We start from the raw sequence: 16388 nt of genomic DNA on the forward strand, positions 1-16388 counted from the left end.
CGCGTTCCCATGTGTACGCGATTTTTGTTTTTATTTTTTTTGCTGAGTTGAGACAATATTTGTAGTTTGACAGTATTGAATGATTAAGTCCTAAATAGTTCTTATGAATGCTCATGAAATATGATTTACGACGTCGAGTGATGTGATTTCCGAGTAGAGAAAATGTAGCACGTAAGGCGGCAAACGTCTTAGCGGCAAGAAAACGCCCAAACGCTCGAGACGGTGGGGCGGGCGGCTCGGGCCTAATTTGTCTTAGGCGGAAAAATCGCTCGGCGATTACAAGTGGCTCGTAACGAAGTCGGGTCGGGCGGGGTGGGGCGGTCGGGGCGGCGGGCGCGGGCGCGGGTGGCGGCGCGGCCGGTCGCGGGGCCGTCTCAGTCGTCCGTCTGGAGTCGACGCGGCCGGCCGGGCCGCGCGGCGAAATATACGTTCCTCGTGCTCTTGTGATCATAAAATTTAAAATAATAACAAAATTCAAAATAAATTAACCGCGTCTAATCGAAAATATTTTTAGGCTAAAACCCTCGACCCTAAATTTTTTGACCTAAACTGTTGGTGGAAAAAAGTTTTTTGCAAAATTTTTAATATTTATGTCGGTTATATTTGTAAAGAGAATTAACGTTTGGCAGTTATCGAGAATATTTTTATTTGATATTTTATTTTCTTATCGGACCGAACTCGAGTGAACGATTGATAGCGTAGTTTAGCTTAAGCGTTGAATTAATGTTAAGGACTAGTTTGTAATTAAGACTGACACAAATATACTCGTCTATAGAGTAAGTTAGTTATTGGGACTCATGTGATACTTTGTGCGGACATAAGTGTTATACGTCATCATCTTTGGACCAAGGTTGTGATCTAAAGATTGTTTAATTATTAAATTGTTTTTAGCGTAGTTTTTTAGTGTTATTCTTTTTATGTTGTTGATATTATTTTGTATTTTTTTTGTTCGCTAGGTTATTACTTAAAGTGTAAATAAGTAATTCTTCTGTTTTTGTGATCGCAAAAAGAGCGGCTGAGCGCTAAAGTTAGCATTTTACAGAATCCGACGGGTTACTTACTTTACTACGATTTTTCTTAAGTTTGCTTTAGATTTTCTATAATTTATTTTTGTTTGATAGTTATAAGAATATTAATTGTAATGTGTGATTACGTGTACGCTATATTTATTGTACCTATATTTGTTGTTTCAAATGTTTTAAATAAATATTTTTTATTTTGTTTTATTTTTATTTTCTGTAGTCTGTAGGTGTGATTTTAGTAGAATCTTAGAAAATGCCTTATTTTTTATTCTAGATTAATACAGACATGCACACTGATAGAAACGTTAATGAAAAATATCAATTACAATGTCGTTATAGTATTGGTATATACTTATGCTAAAAAAGACGTTAATCCTAAAAAAAATAGAATATTTTTAGTTTTCTTTTCTTTTCTTAAGTTGTTTTAAACATTTCAAGTGAATTTATTAAAGGAAAAGACACTAAGAACCTGTTTTGGACCCTAAATGGAATAAATCACCACGAGAACTGGTTAGCGCACCCCAAGCCCGTCGGGACGGATGAATTCTTTCCAGAAAGCGCTCCGCAGCTATCTGGCTAGAATTTTAAAGATGGCTTCTTTTAGGTTTAGTTCATCACTTTACATTAAAAATAATGATAATTCTGTTTTACAAACAGGTATAGTGAGACGAGTATATTTTTCATGAAAACTAAATATCCGTTATTAAATGTTTTTAAGCGAAATCCGCAGAAGCTATAAAGACGTTTGCTGCTGCGATTGCTTGGGATATTTTGTTAATTTTTCTAGAATAAAAACTATTTTAGAGTAATTTAAATAAAATATACTTAAATTCATAACGTTGCTTGTCGTAAAACTAAAAAAGTTAGAAAAATAGATCAAATATTTAATACATTGCAATTTAATATATTTTAATTTGCATATTAAGGTATGATACAGGTATTCTGAACAAAAAAATTGTAAACCGTGTCTACTTACAAATACCTAAAATCTGATTTTCTTATTCCTGTTTAGTAGTGCTCGGTTTTTTTTTTGAGTAGTTAGTAGAATTTGATTGCTAGTACAATTTGACATTTTGTAAATGCTGGTAAGTTGTGTTTCCAATCTGTATGTACCGTTTTTTTTTCGTTCATTTCAAGGGTGCATTCCTGAGCTTAAATCAAGTTACTTTCTCAAAGACACCGGTATTCTAATTATTAAACTCCATTTCGGAGATTGGTTAGTGGTTAGTACGAGTTCATACATTTGCTAATAAACTTAAGTACAACAATTGATGTCCGAAATGACATTGATATGTCACAGTTTTCAAATTGTTGTTTGAATTAAATGTAATGCCCGTGTTACAACAACGCTACTGCAAATTGCAACATTAAATTACTATTTATGAAATAAAAATATAAAAAATTGTTTAAATAAACTATGCCATTTAGTTTTTTAAACGAACTTACCCATACCCCGAAGTTAACGGAATTAAATAAAAACACGATGTATAGAAGAGGAATCACTTGCTATCAATTTTACTGGAAGTCAAAGGATTTTTAAAACGCCCAAATGCAAAATTATAACAGGTACCGAGCAAACAGGTATCGAATATTTGGATCCTACATTTTTAAATATGGCTTGTCTCCTAACGAGTCAAATCAGTTACCCCTTATGAAACGTCAGAAGAATTGCTATTATTAATAAATTATTAATAAAAAATAATTATTAATAAAAAAAGAATCCACGTCATTTATGTTTTGCTAATTTTGTAATCGTTGAAAGCTCAATATTTGACTGAAAGTATTAGTCATGAATGTTCGTTAAATTGGTTTTACGATTGCTGTGGGATTCGGTCTGTGTTATCTCACCTCTCCCAGCGTATGAATTACAAAGACAAGTGATAGTGACCTGTTTTCATCCTTTGGTCTTTCTAAATTGCAAATTTCATCATAATCGATTCAGAAATAAAGTCGTAAAACAGTAAGATACGAGTAGATAGACAAAGTAAATTTTGAATTACAAAATATAATGTTCATAATATATTTGATTTATAAAGATCGATTGAATACTAGCGACCCGCCCCGGCTTCGCACAGGGTGTAGTATATTTAGTATCAACATTGCACCCTTGCGAAGCCGGGGCGGGTCGCTAGTTATACATATAAACCTTCCTCTTGAACCACTATCTATTAAAAAAAACCGCATCAAAATCCATTGCGTAGTTTTAAAGATCTAAGCATACATAGGGACAGCGACTTTGTTTTATACTATGTAGTGATTATTAATAATACGATAGGACTTGACTGACCAGTTATAGTAACAAAGGTAGATTTTAAAGCGTAAATAAAGCATTTTCAGCTCTTAGACAAGGTTTTAAAATCATAAAACTAGATGGCGCCATTAAATAAGAATATGTTTAAAATGCTGTTATTATGCTTTATTTATACTTTTGTGCATCATGCCATAAAAGCAGTAGGTGACAAATTTTATACCTACGTATAAGGCTAAAAATTAAAAATTTAATATATTAAAAAGCCACGCGAGGACCGCGGTATTGTAAGGAGATTGTTTGTCTGAACATTTACTAGTCTGTGCCTCTACGAAGCATTTTTGTTACATACCAGGAAACCCACGCTCTCGGCTACGACGTAACGCTATGACTGAATGAATACCAGTAAAATAAACGGGGGGCTTCTGTGATGCCCCCTACAAATTTAGCGAGCTCTAAATTGTGACGTTTTCAACCAAAAGGTACCACATTGTCGCTTGTCGATAAGGTTGATTTCGAATTGAAGCTATATGGAAATAGCGCCTTATTAACAACCGACAATAAGTACCCTTTTGGTTGAAAATGACACCTATTATCACATAATATTCTTACTCAAATCTCAATATACTCAGACGTTACGATTGTTTCGCAAATTTGTTTCTTTTTTATGCTTTAATAAATATAGGCGTATAATAAATATAGGTTTATATTAATTTATTAAAATAATTAGAACTTTATTTTTCTACTGAATCCTGGCGTCACACTGTTTTGAAATAAATATGTTGACATCGAAACCGTGCAAGTAAGCCATTAGGATAACTTTGAAAACGGGGTAATTTAGAAAATCGCAAATATCAACTAAACGAGAAACACTTCAGCAATAGCAAAGAGCGGTACTGTCATAGTAAATTTTGTAGCCACAGTAAATTCACTCCCATCTATCGACACACGATTAAAACTAAAAATAAAAATACCAAAAAATGTATATATACATGGATAAATGTTATTTTTATTTGCATTAATTATTTTTATATGATTTCGACCCATGTTCTTTCACTGATATGAATTAAAATTGTTAAATAACAAATAACAAACAAAACCGTCAACGCCATCTGTTTGAGCATCAAATTTTCTTGATTTTTGAGGCACGTTTCTTCCTTAGACGGTATCCATCTAATTCGGAGTTACATAGTTTATGGCAATAGTAACGCTGCGTCTTGCGTATGCGAACAACTCGCGAATGCGAAGCGAAGCGGCGCGGCGCGGCGGGCCCACGGCGTTCGCGTTCGCAACGAGATTGCCCACGTAGGACACTTCTATAGGTATCAGAGGATTGATTCACACCGCGCCGCATCGCTTCGCTTCGTAGTTCGCCTACGTAGTACGCTGCGTAAGCATGATTTGGTACCATGGTAATCATGGTAGTTTAAGTGTTGCCTAAGTACCCTAATGCACCTTACGGGGTAAAATGGACCCCGTGTCGTAAACGTCAATTCTTACAAAATGATTTCCTAGGACGGCTATTAATTTTATGCTCTAAACTAAAACTCGCACTCAATTCGCCTTTGTATACGAAATTAACTATACAGGGTTTCTAAAAAATTAGTGCATTCCCGTTGCCAGGGAGGTTTTGGGATTATACTGAGCAACTTTTACTATGGGATCAACCACGAAATCGCGAAAAAAAGATTACCCTCCCATAGAAAATGGACCAACCAAAATGTATGAAACAGCCAAATTTTTTTTCGCGAATTCGGGGTTGATCTCGTAGTAAAAGTTGCTCAGTATAATCCCAAAACCTACCTGGCAACGGGAATGAACTTATTTTTAAGCCACCGTGTACAAGTACTAAACTGTTTTTTTTTTCCTTTACCTTGTCTTATCTTTTTATGCGTAGGAATATTTTATCTATCATTATTTATCTATATCCCATATCAAAATAACTATCAAACTCTTTAAAACGGCATTATTCATCACTACATACGAAAAAATCTCCACAATTACAAATGTAGCATTTACTTTATCTAGAAAGCGTTTAAACTAAAACAAGGATTTTAATAATTAAGTTTACTTAAAAGCGCCACCTATAGCCGAATAGCGGAACTTGTATGGCAGGGTTAAGTATACCATCATAGTTAACGTTCATGCCCACTGCGTTTCCGTGGTTCGGGTAAGTTCACATAGATGGCGCTAATAGCAAAGCCGCACGCGCACCATTGATGTTTTAGGTTCATACTGTAGATGTCGCTTCTAGCTTCTAGTTAACATCTTACTTAAACAAATTCAGTCGAATTCTTCATATCAATCAGTTTACTGAAGATTATTTAGATTTTTACCCAATTGTCTTGATTTAAAACACAAATTATATATTTGTTTAGGTGCAGTTTTAAAATAAGTGATAGGCTAGTTTTAATATTGTATAAAATTCAGACCAATTCAGACTGATTAAAATTTATAAGTAAATAAAAAAGATAGCAACATAGCAAGTGTATACAAAACCCTTTGAATAGGAAAATGTGGTCATATATTTTGTGTGATTTTTATGCCATCTACATCTGAAATAATGAACAGAACAGAAGTAATAGTGAGCATATTCATTCATAGATGGCGTCACCGGTTCTCGCTGGGTGTATATTTTAGAAGCACTTTGGTTACAGTCGATATTAAATACAGACACGGACAAAGTGTCAAAAATATGTACACACGACCTTATTGCCCGTGCAATAAGATAGTGTGTACATATTTTTAGTCTTAGTTGCTGTCCGTATCAGCAAGTATCAGTACATATTTAATGCCTTGGTCATACTTAAATCTTTAATATTATGTACAGTTATATATAAATCATTTATATTTTTTGCTTTCATAAGTTACTAATCAGTAAGTTACTAATAAAAAAAGCGTTTTTAAATAACAAGACACGTCAATATTGTTTAACTTATTTTTAAAGGCAAAAAATAACCGGAAATAGTCGATCGCAGCCGAAGTTACCTAATGTCATTAAATAATTTCACTCGCACGCATGACTAAAACAAGTGAGTCTAAACCGTGAAATTATTTAATGTTTGTATGTCTCACAACAGTTTAAATTCGATTACCTAATGTCAGTAGGCGTCTAAGAAGTTTAGAGGGAGGAGCCTAACTACTAAGAAAGGGGGCGTGGTGGCAAGACGTTATTGGGCGCTCGCAACTTCACTTTTACGAATAAAATAAAAGCGTTTCTTTGCATTTTGTGAGATTGATCAATTTATTGTTGCAATTGAGTGTTTTATCTGTTTACGGAAAAGGCAAAATAAAGAGTTTATAAGTTATTTAACCTTTTCGACGCCGCGTCAAACACAACATAAGACTTTGTTTATTGTTAACCGCGTCAAACATGATGTTAAAATGATACATAGTACCAACGCCTACCGTTTTCGGGTATTATATTAATAAATTAAATATAAATGCGATAAAAGTTACAATTGATTTGGTGTGCTTTCTGATTTGCATGGCCCGTGTAAAGATATATTTTCTGTGAATTTATTTTATATTTGTATATTTTTGAATTCGTAGATTTGAAACACTGACAATGTCAACATACACTTATAGATATTTATGCAGCTGTCGTAACCTCCTTTCTTTTTTCCTCAGTTTGAAACGTAATAACAGCATTTTCCACAGTCCAATAACAACTTGAAACGTAATAACAGCATATACCCCGCCCGCGTCTCGCGACGCCCACGCGGCACACCCACTTTCTTACAAGACGTCGCCGCCCCTCTCCGATCATACGCCAATATTATAAATGTACCTTTGTAGCATCAAAAGTAGCGGATCAAACTGCGCGCCAAAAGTATCTACTCATTTCCTAACAGCTCGACAAAAAAAGATAGGTATATCTCTATAGGTATGTAGAACAATTATGGACCATTTTTAAATTTTTTAGTCGATGATTTTATTTGTCACATTTTGATAAAAATTGGTAGGTATGAAAGGCCCCTAATTCTGGTCGGAATAAATACGAAATCCAAATTTGGGACAAAAAAATGTTGTTTCTTCCGCTACTATTTAGGTATGCTGACTGTAGGTTATTTGATTCTCAGAAATTACGTAAAGTAAAGCTGAACTGATTTGGATTTAATTAGCTTTACCAATGATTTTAACCCAGAACTTAGATTTTGTATTACTTGTTGGTGCATTCCTAGACGTCAGGGGGTTATCTGTTATGCAAAGATTTCTTTGATTGTTAATTAACATTTCGTTAATTTATTCGCATGACATTGACAGTTCCGTTTTTTGACAGATAACCGTCGATCGGCATCCACAGGGCGACTCCACACTACGTAAATTAAAAAAAAAGGTAAGTGGATAATTAAATATCTTCTTCGGTAAAACCGATGCTATTAATAATATAATTATATTAGATCTATTGCCCTTAGATGTTACACGTATTTTTCTTGACGTTTCAAATTTCCCACTATGCCCATGGGCTTGAGATAACTTATTATAATTATGGCTATAGTGCGTCTAAGCTTACTTTGCATCAACTTTGACGTGACAAACTGTGGGAGTGCCATTATATCGCCATTTTGACGTTTATTGTAACTTTTCCACGGTCACTGCATAGTTTGTACGACTTAGAGTTAGCCAAGCTAAGTTGACAGCGGTTTTGATAGTTAAGACGGTGCAAGTGTAATGTCTATGCAGTTTTGCAGCTGGCAGTACATACTAACCTTGGCTTGTGCTGTAGGTACTTGTGTAACTGAATTATATTTGATCTTTGTATAAATTTTTTAAGTGAAAACCTGTTAATTGGCGCTGTAATTCTATTGTAGTTCATAGAAATATTTATAGCTGTTGGTTTTCCATTTAAAAATAAAATAAATAAAATAATCTCATAGAAGTTTGACGTTTAAAATGACACTTGCACCGTCTGGGCCTGCATATACCTCTCAAGTAGAAATTGAAAAAAAATCTGAATTGAATTGAATTTTGGAGGGAAATTGTATTTGGAGAGAAAATTTAACAATCTACTGCCAGTGAAAGCGAATCAATCGAAAGCCAACTCACCCCGTATCTGCATGTCGAACAGCTGGTCGGTACCGACACTCTCCAACGGCGAGCTGATGCTGTATAGTGGCTGCGGCGAGGGTTTTGAGCACACAAATCCACAGTTTTAACACATTTTGGATTTATCACGACGAACGAGCTTGCGCATACGAGAATGAGCGGCCATCAAATCTGTCTACGTTCAACTGGCTTTTAATAAACGTAAAAAATATTCGAAAAGCTTCCCTACCTACTGTCGCTAATAAATGTGTTCCATTTTAGATATATAGAATGACATTTCTCAACAAAAAAAAAAACAAAAAAAAAACTAAACTAGATAATAGATATGGTGCCCGGAACCATCAATAGTCTCTAGGACATTTCCTTCAAGTATATTTAGGTTGGGCTTAATTTAAAAAATAATTGAAGTAATATGTTTTTACCGTATATTACTTAAGTGTTACATTTCTAAATAAATTAATGTGCTAAATTATAAACTGAAATAGATATTTCTGTGGATATCATACACTAAAGAAAAAGTGACCAAGTCCACCGGTGGCCGAGGCGGGAATCGAACCCGCGTCTTCAGCTTACGCGGCTAACGTCCTGAGTCCTGACTATAAGACCGCCGGCCGCCAGTTGTTGGTCGAGTGGCAGAGGGTCTCGGCCACCGGTGGACTTGGTCACTTTTTCTTTAGGTCAGTTTATAATTTATATGTATATAGTAGTGTGACTACTAAAAAACAAATCAAAAACTATTGTTCCCTAGTTGGATCAATGTGCTAAACTTCCGAAAAACGTTAGGCACCTAAATAGTAGCTAGGTCTAAATCTAGCTTATTTTATTATTATTAATTATGTATTTATTTTAATTTTGATACATATACAATACAATACATAAAAATCTCATATTATTATAAATAAAACTAAATACCTACTACTTTGAATCGTTTGTTCTTGAGTCGGATCCATCTTCTTATGACCAAGAGCATACGCATTTTCGTATTTAAAAGTTTATCATTTGATATATATAGTTGGTCAAACCAATTTCTCAGTCAGTAACAACCAGGAAAATTATATTCATCCCTTTCTTTTGGGCGCTAGTACTAGTGTAAGACAAAGATGGTATGATTATCTCTGTCTATGTTTGAAATGAGACAGTCCTTTCACAAACTATAGTTATATTTAAAAAAACAGTCTTTCTTGTTTCCTTGCGCTTTTATCGTCTCGGGGCTGTGGTATACTGGTTAGATCTGGTGTTAGTTTTCGAAATTCAAAAGTAAGTGTAGTATGCCCAACTTTCAGAACTAATAATATTGGATCCCTTACAAAATGAAGCGTTTCCAGATCGTTTTCTCGTCCAGAGTGGATCTTTTCTTTTCTCTTTCCCCCAATTCGCGCACGCGCCATCTGCCGGCGCCACCTGGACACACAGCACTAGCATAAACAATTATACAGTATATCATCTTGGATCTGACCCCTTATTAATTAGCGCGACTTGCGTTGTCGCGCGCGACTCCAACTTAAAATCGAGCTTTACCTACGTATGCAGTCGCGGACGGCAACGCATTGTGTTTCTTTAAAACGAATGGTATCTACAGTTTTTTAAATCGCGAAAAAATATTTGCCTGTTTCATACATTTTGGCTGGTCCATTTTCTATGGGAGGGTAATTTTTTTTCGCGATTTCGTGGTTGGTCCCATAGTAAAAGTTGCTCAGTATCCGAAAACCTCCCTGGCAACGGGAATGCACATATATTTATGTTTTAATGTTTGACTCTCACAGAAGTTTTATAGTTAAAATGTCAGAATACTGGTTACCACTGTACTGTGTCCCCTCTCGTGCAAGACGCATTGTTACCCACATTACATTATTATTATTATTGTAATTATGACCTTTCACAACCCCTGCCAGTGACATCTTGCAAGTCCATTTTGACGCCACTCTGAGTTTGATAATTCGTACGCGTGTGTACTATAGACATCTAAAATTTACCTTTCATCATCATCATCATCATGTCAGCCGATAGACGTCCACTGCTGGACATCTGCCTCCCCCAAGGCTCGCCACTCCGACCGATCCTGTGCCGCTCGCAACCACCGAATTCCCGCGACCTTCACCAGGTCGTCGCTCCATCTTGTCGGAGGCCTACCGGCAGTTCGTCTTCGTAATTTACCTTTATCTTATTTTAATTCATATTAGTTATTAATTTCGTTTACGTAGTACCACTGTATATATCTTGTATGTAAATAAATTAATTATTTTTATTCATATTTATTTTATATTTTATTATGTATTCATTATTTAGTTACGTACATAATTATACTTAGGTAGCACTTTACTTCGAGGATATTTTATTTCTAATATCATTTCTTAAAGACGAGTATGCGTACCATTAACACTTTCAGTGCCCAGCGCCCATTTCCAATAATAAACGAACACACCTAGCGTGTTCTTGATAGTGAATATATATTAAAAAACATTAATAGTATAAATACCTAACCTGCTCTCAAGAACAAAAAAAATGCGCCACTTTTCTATGGAAATTCGATTAACATTGGCCTGTTTTGTTTGCTTATTCTGTTCTCGTCAGAAAGCGTGCGGAAAGCGTCAACTTTCGGCCCGCTGCGCTAAACGAAGTTGCCGCTATCCGGCTCCGTTAAACAGAAAAATAGTATACACATTACACACCACAGCCAGTAAATAAGAAAGCCTCAAATAATTTCATGTACTGACTGACTGTAATGTACCTGTTATTGACTACTTACCTTATCTAATTGATTATCTACTAAACTGCTAATAAAACTAAAATCCCGACCGGATCTTCACCGTTGTATGTAAGTATGTATGTGTGTAAGTCCGAACCGTGACGCCCACCATTGGCTCACTTCCGCTTCCTGAAGCCACGGCAATTACCACGTTAAGGTTTGTACACCTGAATGTATGGAAATGTAGGAGGGGTCAACGGCTTGTCATTTGTTTACTATTTATGGAAAATACATAGTAGAATTAGGGAATCATTGATTGTGTTGATTATACTCGTATTCAAAGAAAACGAAATAAAGATCGTGTATTTCATGAAATTACCCAGTTATCTTATAAAATTATAAATCATATACTTTAATCATAATCATATAAACATAATATGTGACTTTTTCAACCAAAAGGTACCACATTGTCGCTTGTCGATAAGGTTGATTTCTAATTGAAGCTGTATGGAAATAGCGCCTGACAAGCGAAAATAAGTACCCTTTTGGTTGAAAATGGCACATAATTTATTTATAAAACCAATTTACACGTCAATTTACCTATACCTATAACATAAGGTTATTTTTATTTTTATTACTACTTGCCTTCATATTTTTTAATAAATTCTGGATATCAGCGTTACAGTTACAGCGTATTAGTGTGTCAAGAAAACTAATATATAATATTATAAATCCGAAAGTGTGTCAGTCTGTTACCTCTTCACGCTTAAAACGCTGAACCGATTTAGACAAAATTTGGTATGGATATCTCCATACCAAGTTTAGGCCCCGATAAAGGACGTAAGATAGTTTTTATCAATCATCATCATCATTCGCGGATGTTGCGGGCAGAAGCTAGGAAGGTGTTTTTTATAATTTTAAGTTTTCTATAAGCCAAAAAATTGGCAATTCACTAACACATCCAAACAAACACATTAAGCTCTTAAACAATACAAGATGCACAAAAGAAGCGCACAAACAAAGCGCCAAGTTGTCGCAAATTGCTCGCGAGGCGACGCAAATTGAATGCGGAGGTGCAAACAGGCGGAGGGGCGCGCGGTTGGGGGGAAACGCGGCGGCTTAAAAACGCAGAATAGAAGACAAGGATTTCAATTTAATATTCGTTTGAAAAATAGGAGAGGGCATATTTTTATGTGTGTATATTTTTGTGTGTGCTTTATTAAGGCAAAGTAAAAAGAAACAACAGGTCGTATATTAAAAAGTGACCTGCTTCAGGCAACGTTAGTGTAGTAAAAATAACTTACAGAACATGCTGAAAAGGTTACGCCTATAGTAAATTATAAAAATGATTTCACTTATACATATAAGCATAATTAAATCAATAAATAAAATGATAAAACCGTAATCTTATATCGTATTTATTATAATGTCGTTTGTAACGTTAGGACGTAAAATTGTAGCAATTTAAATACTAACAGGAATAGAGAATTCTAACATTGCAAAACCAAACCGGCTTGACAAAATTTTACGCCTATTCCCGAAACCTGGCATCTATCCCGTTTTTCAAGATTCTTATATTTATGTACATTTGTGTCACTCGATATGCGCCAAATAAAATGATTTTAACACAAAAAGATTTACGCGGAGCAACAATACACGACGAATTCGAATAAATAAAAAAGTCGAATTTCAAGAAACGCTTAGCCCAGTATCCGAGCGTTCCCGTCCAAATCGGCCACTCGTGTGTCCCCACCACAAGTGTGCTTACACGCCAACTTGCCTGACACTTCCGCGCCGTCACCCGCGAATAAACGCTCATAGTTGCTAACTTTTCGCATTACCCTCAAATGCCTGCGGCAAAAACCTAATTAACAAAGCGTCTTGGTTCGCAGGAATCTTAAAGTTTTAAGGCAATTTGTGCTTGAATTTTATCACATGTGTAAACTTGTGAAGATAGGGGGCGCCGATACGTAAACTACGCAAAGTATTTGGTAAAGTTACTTTCAGAAAGCGCGATCCAATTGGAGCAATTTTAACACCTACCACAAAAATATTTACAAAAGTTAACTTAGCTCACGACCAAGTCATTAAAAAAAAGCAAAAAATTAAAAGTGCAATTTAAGATATAAAAATGAAATTCCAACGATAATCAAATGACCAAACCACTATTTTTCAAGAACTTGGCGCTGCACAATAAAAAAATGTATTACAACCGAATTCTCTTTTCAAAAACCCAAGTCTATTCGTACGTTCCAAAGCATAGAAATATCTAGTTCACATTGAAATACATAAAGCGCGTTCCGTTCCACGTAATGATCGCTAAGATTCCCGCTCCATCGCGCTCGGTTCTTAATTCGAACGCTCTTTAATGAGATCCACCTTCGTGTCTACGTACAATGGATTATGATGCGTGAGGTTTCTTTTTTTATTCCTTTTTTCGACGTTGACTCTATTCACGCAGCGTTTTAAAAGATGGAGTTTAAGTAATGATTCTCGACTGAAAGGTTTAATTTTGTTAGTGCTTAGGTACGACTCGTTTAACCTAACTCTTAATTATGAACTTTTTTAATGCGACGTGACGAAATAAGAAATGCAAGGTGTTCTTACATGGGAGTTGATGGAGCTGCTAAAATTAAAAATAAAAACGCATTAAACTGATTTGCAAGACCGAAGTGATCCCAAAATGTGTCCAAACTGTAGTTTTTAGGGTAGTAGTAGGGTAGTAAAACGGGACCATATTACTAAGACTCCACTGTCCGTCTGTCCGTCTGTCTGTCACCAGGCTGTATCTCATGAACCGTGATAGCTAGACAGCTCAAATTTTATTGAAAATGGAGCGCGATTGTAAATAAACACATTGCATTATATTCGTAAGACATAATCAGAGTGACTTTTTTGTGGTTCGACTTTTCCATTGAACATTGTTTTAAAAAGATTAAGTACTAAACTTCGTCTTATTTTCTATTGCTTCTATGATTAATATATAAATTGATCCATTATCCATGCTATCTAAAATTAAAAAAATGTCTCAACTGCCTATTTCCTGCAAACTTCAGTAACTGAAGCGATCTACCTCTCCGCTTACTTTTAAAAGGTCTTAAAGACGTTCAGCGCCCACCGCTTAAAGTTTCGTATCTGATTGTACCGTTAATGTAGATTCTTAAGAATTCCTCACTTCAACAATACATCCTTCCGGATCTAAGTGTACTGTTCTACTATTACTTCCAAAAGGGCTTAAGAACGTAGGTTCATCATAAGTTTATACGTCGTTCTGGTTGTAAGCGGGCCGTTAATGGAGAGGTCTCTAGTCTTTGACGGGGGCCTTTCACGTTCCTTTACACGCGATGACGAGATAAAACACTCTGTCTTGCTTCCCATTGCTCTAAAAGTCTAACGCTTATAGTTGAACCAGTGTAAAGATCTGTTTACACCGGATGCGTGTATGCACGGGCGCGTTGTTATATATAGACGATTATGAGACATGGCACACCGCTTGCTTCACGTGTGAATGCACGGCTCTAATGTTTTAGTGTACTTACGTCTACGCACACGCAGTGTGCTCTGACCTTAGTCCTAAGATTTTTTGATTTACATTCCATTACTATTTTTAGGGTTCCGTACCCAAAGGGTAAAACGGGACCTTATTACTAAGACTCCGCTGTCTGTCTGTCCGTCTGTCACCAGGCTGTATCTTATGAATCGTGATAACTAGACAGTTGAAATTTTCACAGATGATAGAATAGAATAGAATAGTTTTTATTCGTAAACACACAGACAATAGACATACATTAAAAGAACATAGTGAAAATAAAGTGTCACGAAATGGCCCTGCTGCTGCTGCTGGCGACTTCCAGCGCTGATCTTCCGATGAGACCATCAAGTGAGAATTACGGAAGGATGGTATTTCTATTGCCGATATAACAACACATACTAAAAACAGAATAAAATAAATATTCAAGTATTTAAGCGTAATGGTACGGAACCTTTCGCGCGCGAGTCCGACTCGCACTTCGCCGGTTTTTTCATACTTAGACTTTGTACGACGATAACGGAATAGAAGAGACGAAATATGTAATGGAAGTTCAGCTTCTGAGTATCGACTTCGATCCTGATTCAAAGTAAAAATAACATAAAAATTCCCAAATCTGAGAAAAAATTGCCTCCTCCTTTTTGGTACGGACGGCTAAGGAATGGAATGCGCTCCCGCCATCTGTATTCCGTGATCAATATGACCTCGGTCTCTTTAAAACAAGAGTGAATAGGCTGTTACTGAACCGGTGAGCTCTATCTTAGGCCCTGTCTTCACTTTCCATCAGGTGTGACTAGGGCCAATCGCCGATCAGTTTATAAAAAAAAAAAAAACAAAAAAAAAAGTATAGTATACAACTTAAAATAAAACGGCTCTTATACTGATTGAACTGAGGGAGCGACTCGGTGAGCGGTTGGAATAGGAACACTCAGAAGATCCGCTCAGCCCGTCCTGGTTTTGAAGATTAAAATTTAGTTTTAGAAATAATTTCATAACGAGCTTTTCATGGTAGCTGTAGTGAAGTTGTTCGCGGACAATTTCACTTCTTCACTTTTTATCTTATAAGAAAAATCAGTACCGACAATAACTGCATTTTCATATGAATATGAAAATGCGGTTATTGCCGGTGCTGATTTTTCTTATAAAAAGTACAAGTTGGTTATCTTTTTTTGCTTGCTTGATTATGTTTAATCATCTTCTTCCTCGCGTTATCCCGGCATTTTGCCACGGTTCATGGGAGCCTGGGGTCCGCTTGACAACTAATCCTAAGAATTGACGTAGGCACTAGTTTTTACGAAAGCGATTACCATCTGACCTTCCAACCCAGAGGGGGAAACTAGGCCTTGTTAGGATTAGTCCGGTTTCCTCACGATGTTTTCCTTCACCGAAAAGCGACTGGTATAAATATCAAATGATATTTCGTACATAAGATCCGAAAAACTCATTGGTACGAGCCGGGGGTTTGAACCCGCGACCTCCGGATTGAAAGTCGCACGCTCTTACCGCTAGGCCACCAGCGCTTCTATTATTATGTTTAATGTCAGGCTTTATTAGAAATTAATTAAACTACATTATTGAATCTGCAGGCAAAAGCACCTAATTCAGTATAATAATATTGCTATTTTCTGGCTGTCGCATCGTAGCAAAGCCAATAAAACGAAAACGACACTGGTAATATTAAGTGTCATTTCGATCAGTATAGCCTTTTCGCAATTTGTCAAAAAATTCAGTTTTTTTTTATTCTCGAGTCAAATCGAAATGAAACAAAGATTTAACTGGCAGTTGAAACTTGTATTAATATTTTAAAAAATAATTTATCAGCAAAATAATATTAACTCGTTTGAATATACCTTT

General features: G+C 35.8%; 1 protein-coding gene across 1 annotated transcript in view; it reads left to right on the forward strand.

Moving 5' to 3' along the window:
* The first annotated feature begins 322 nt into the window (after positions 1-322).
* LOC134748369 (homeobox protein prospero) overlaps positions 323-16388 on the forward strand; it is a 126646-nt gene continuing 110580 nt past the window's right edge. The window contains exons 1-2 of the mRNA XM_063683154.1: positions 323-850; positions 7553-7609. The gene's annotated coding sequence lies outside the window, so the exon portion shown is untranslated. The remainder of the gene's footprint in view (positions 851-7552; positions 7610-16388) is intronic.

This window comes from Cydia strobilella, chromosome 16 (genome assembly GCF_947568885.1).
Source record: "Cydia strobilella chromosome 16, ilCydStro3.1, whole genome shotgun sequence".
Classification (NCBI taxonomy): domain Eukaryota; kingdom Metazoa; phylum Arthropoda; class Insecta; order Lepidoptera; family Tortricidae; genus Cydia; species Cydia strobilella.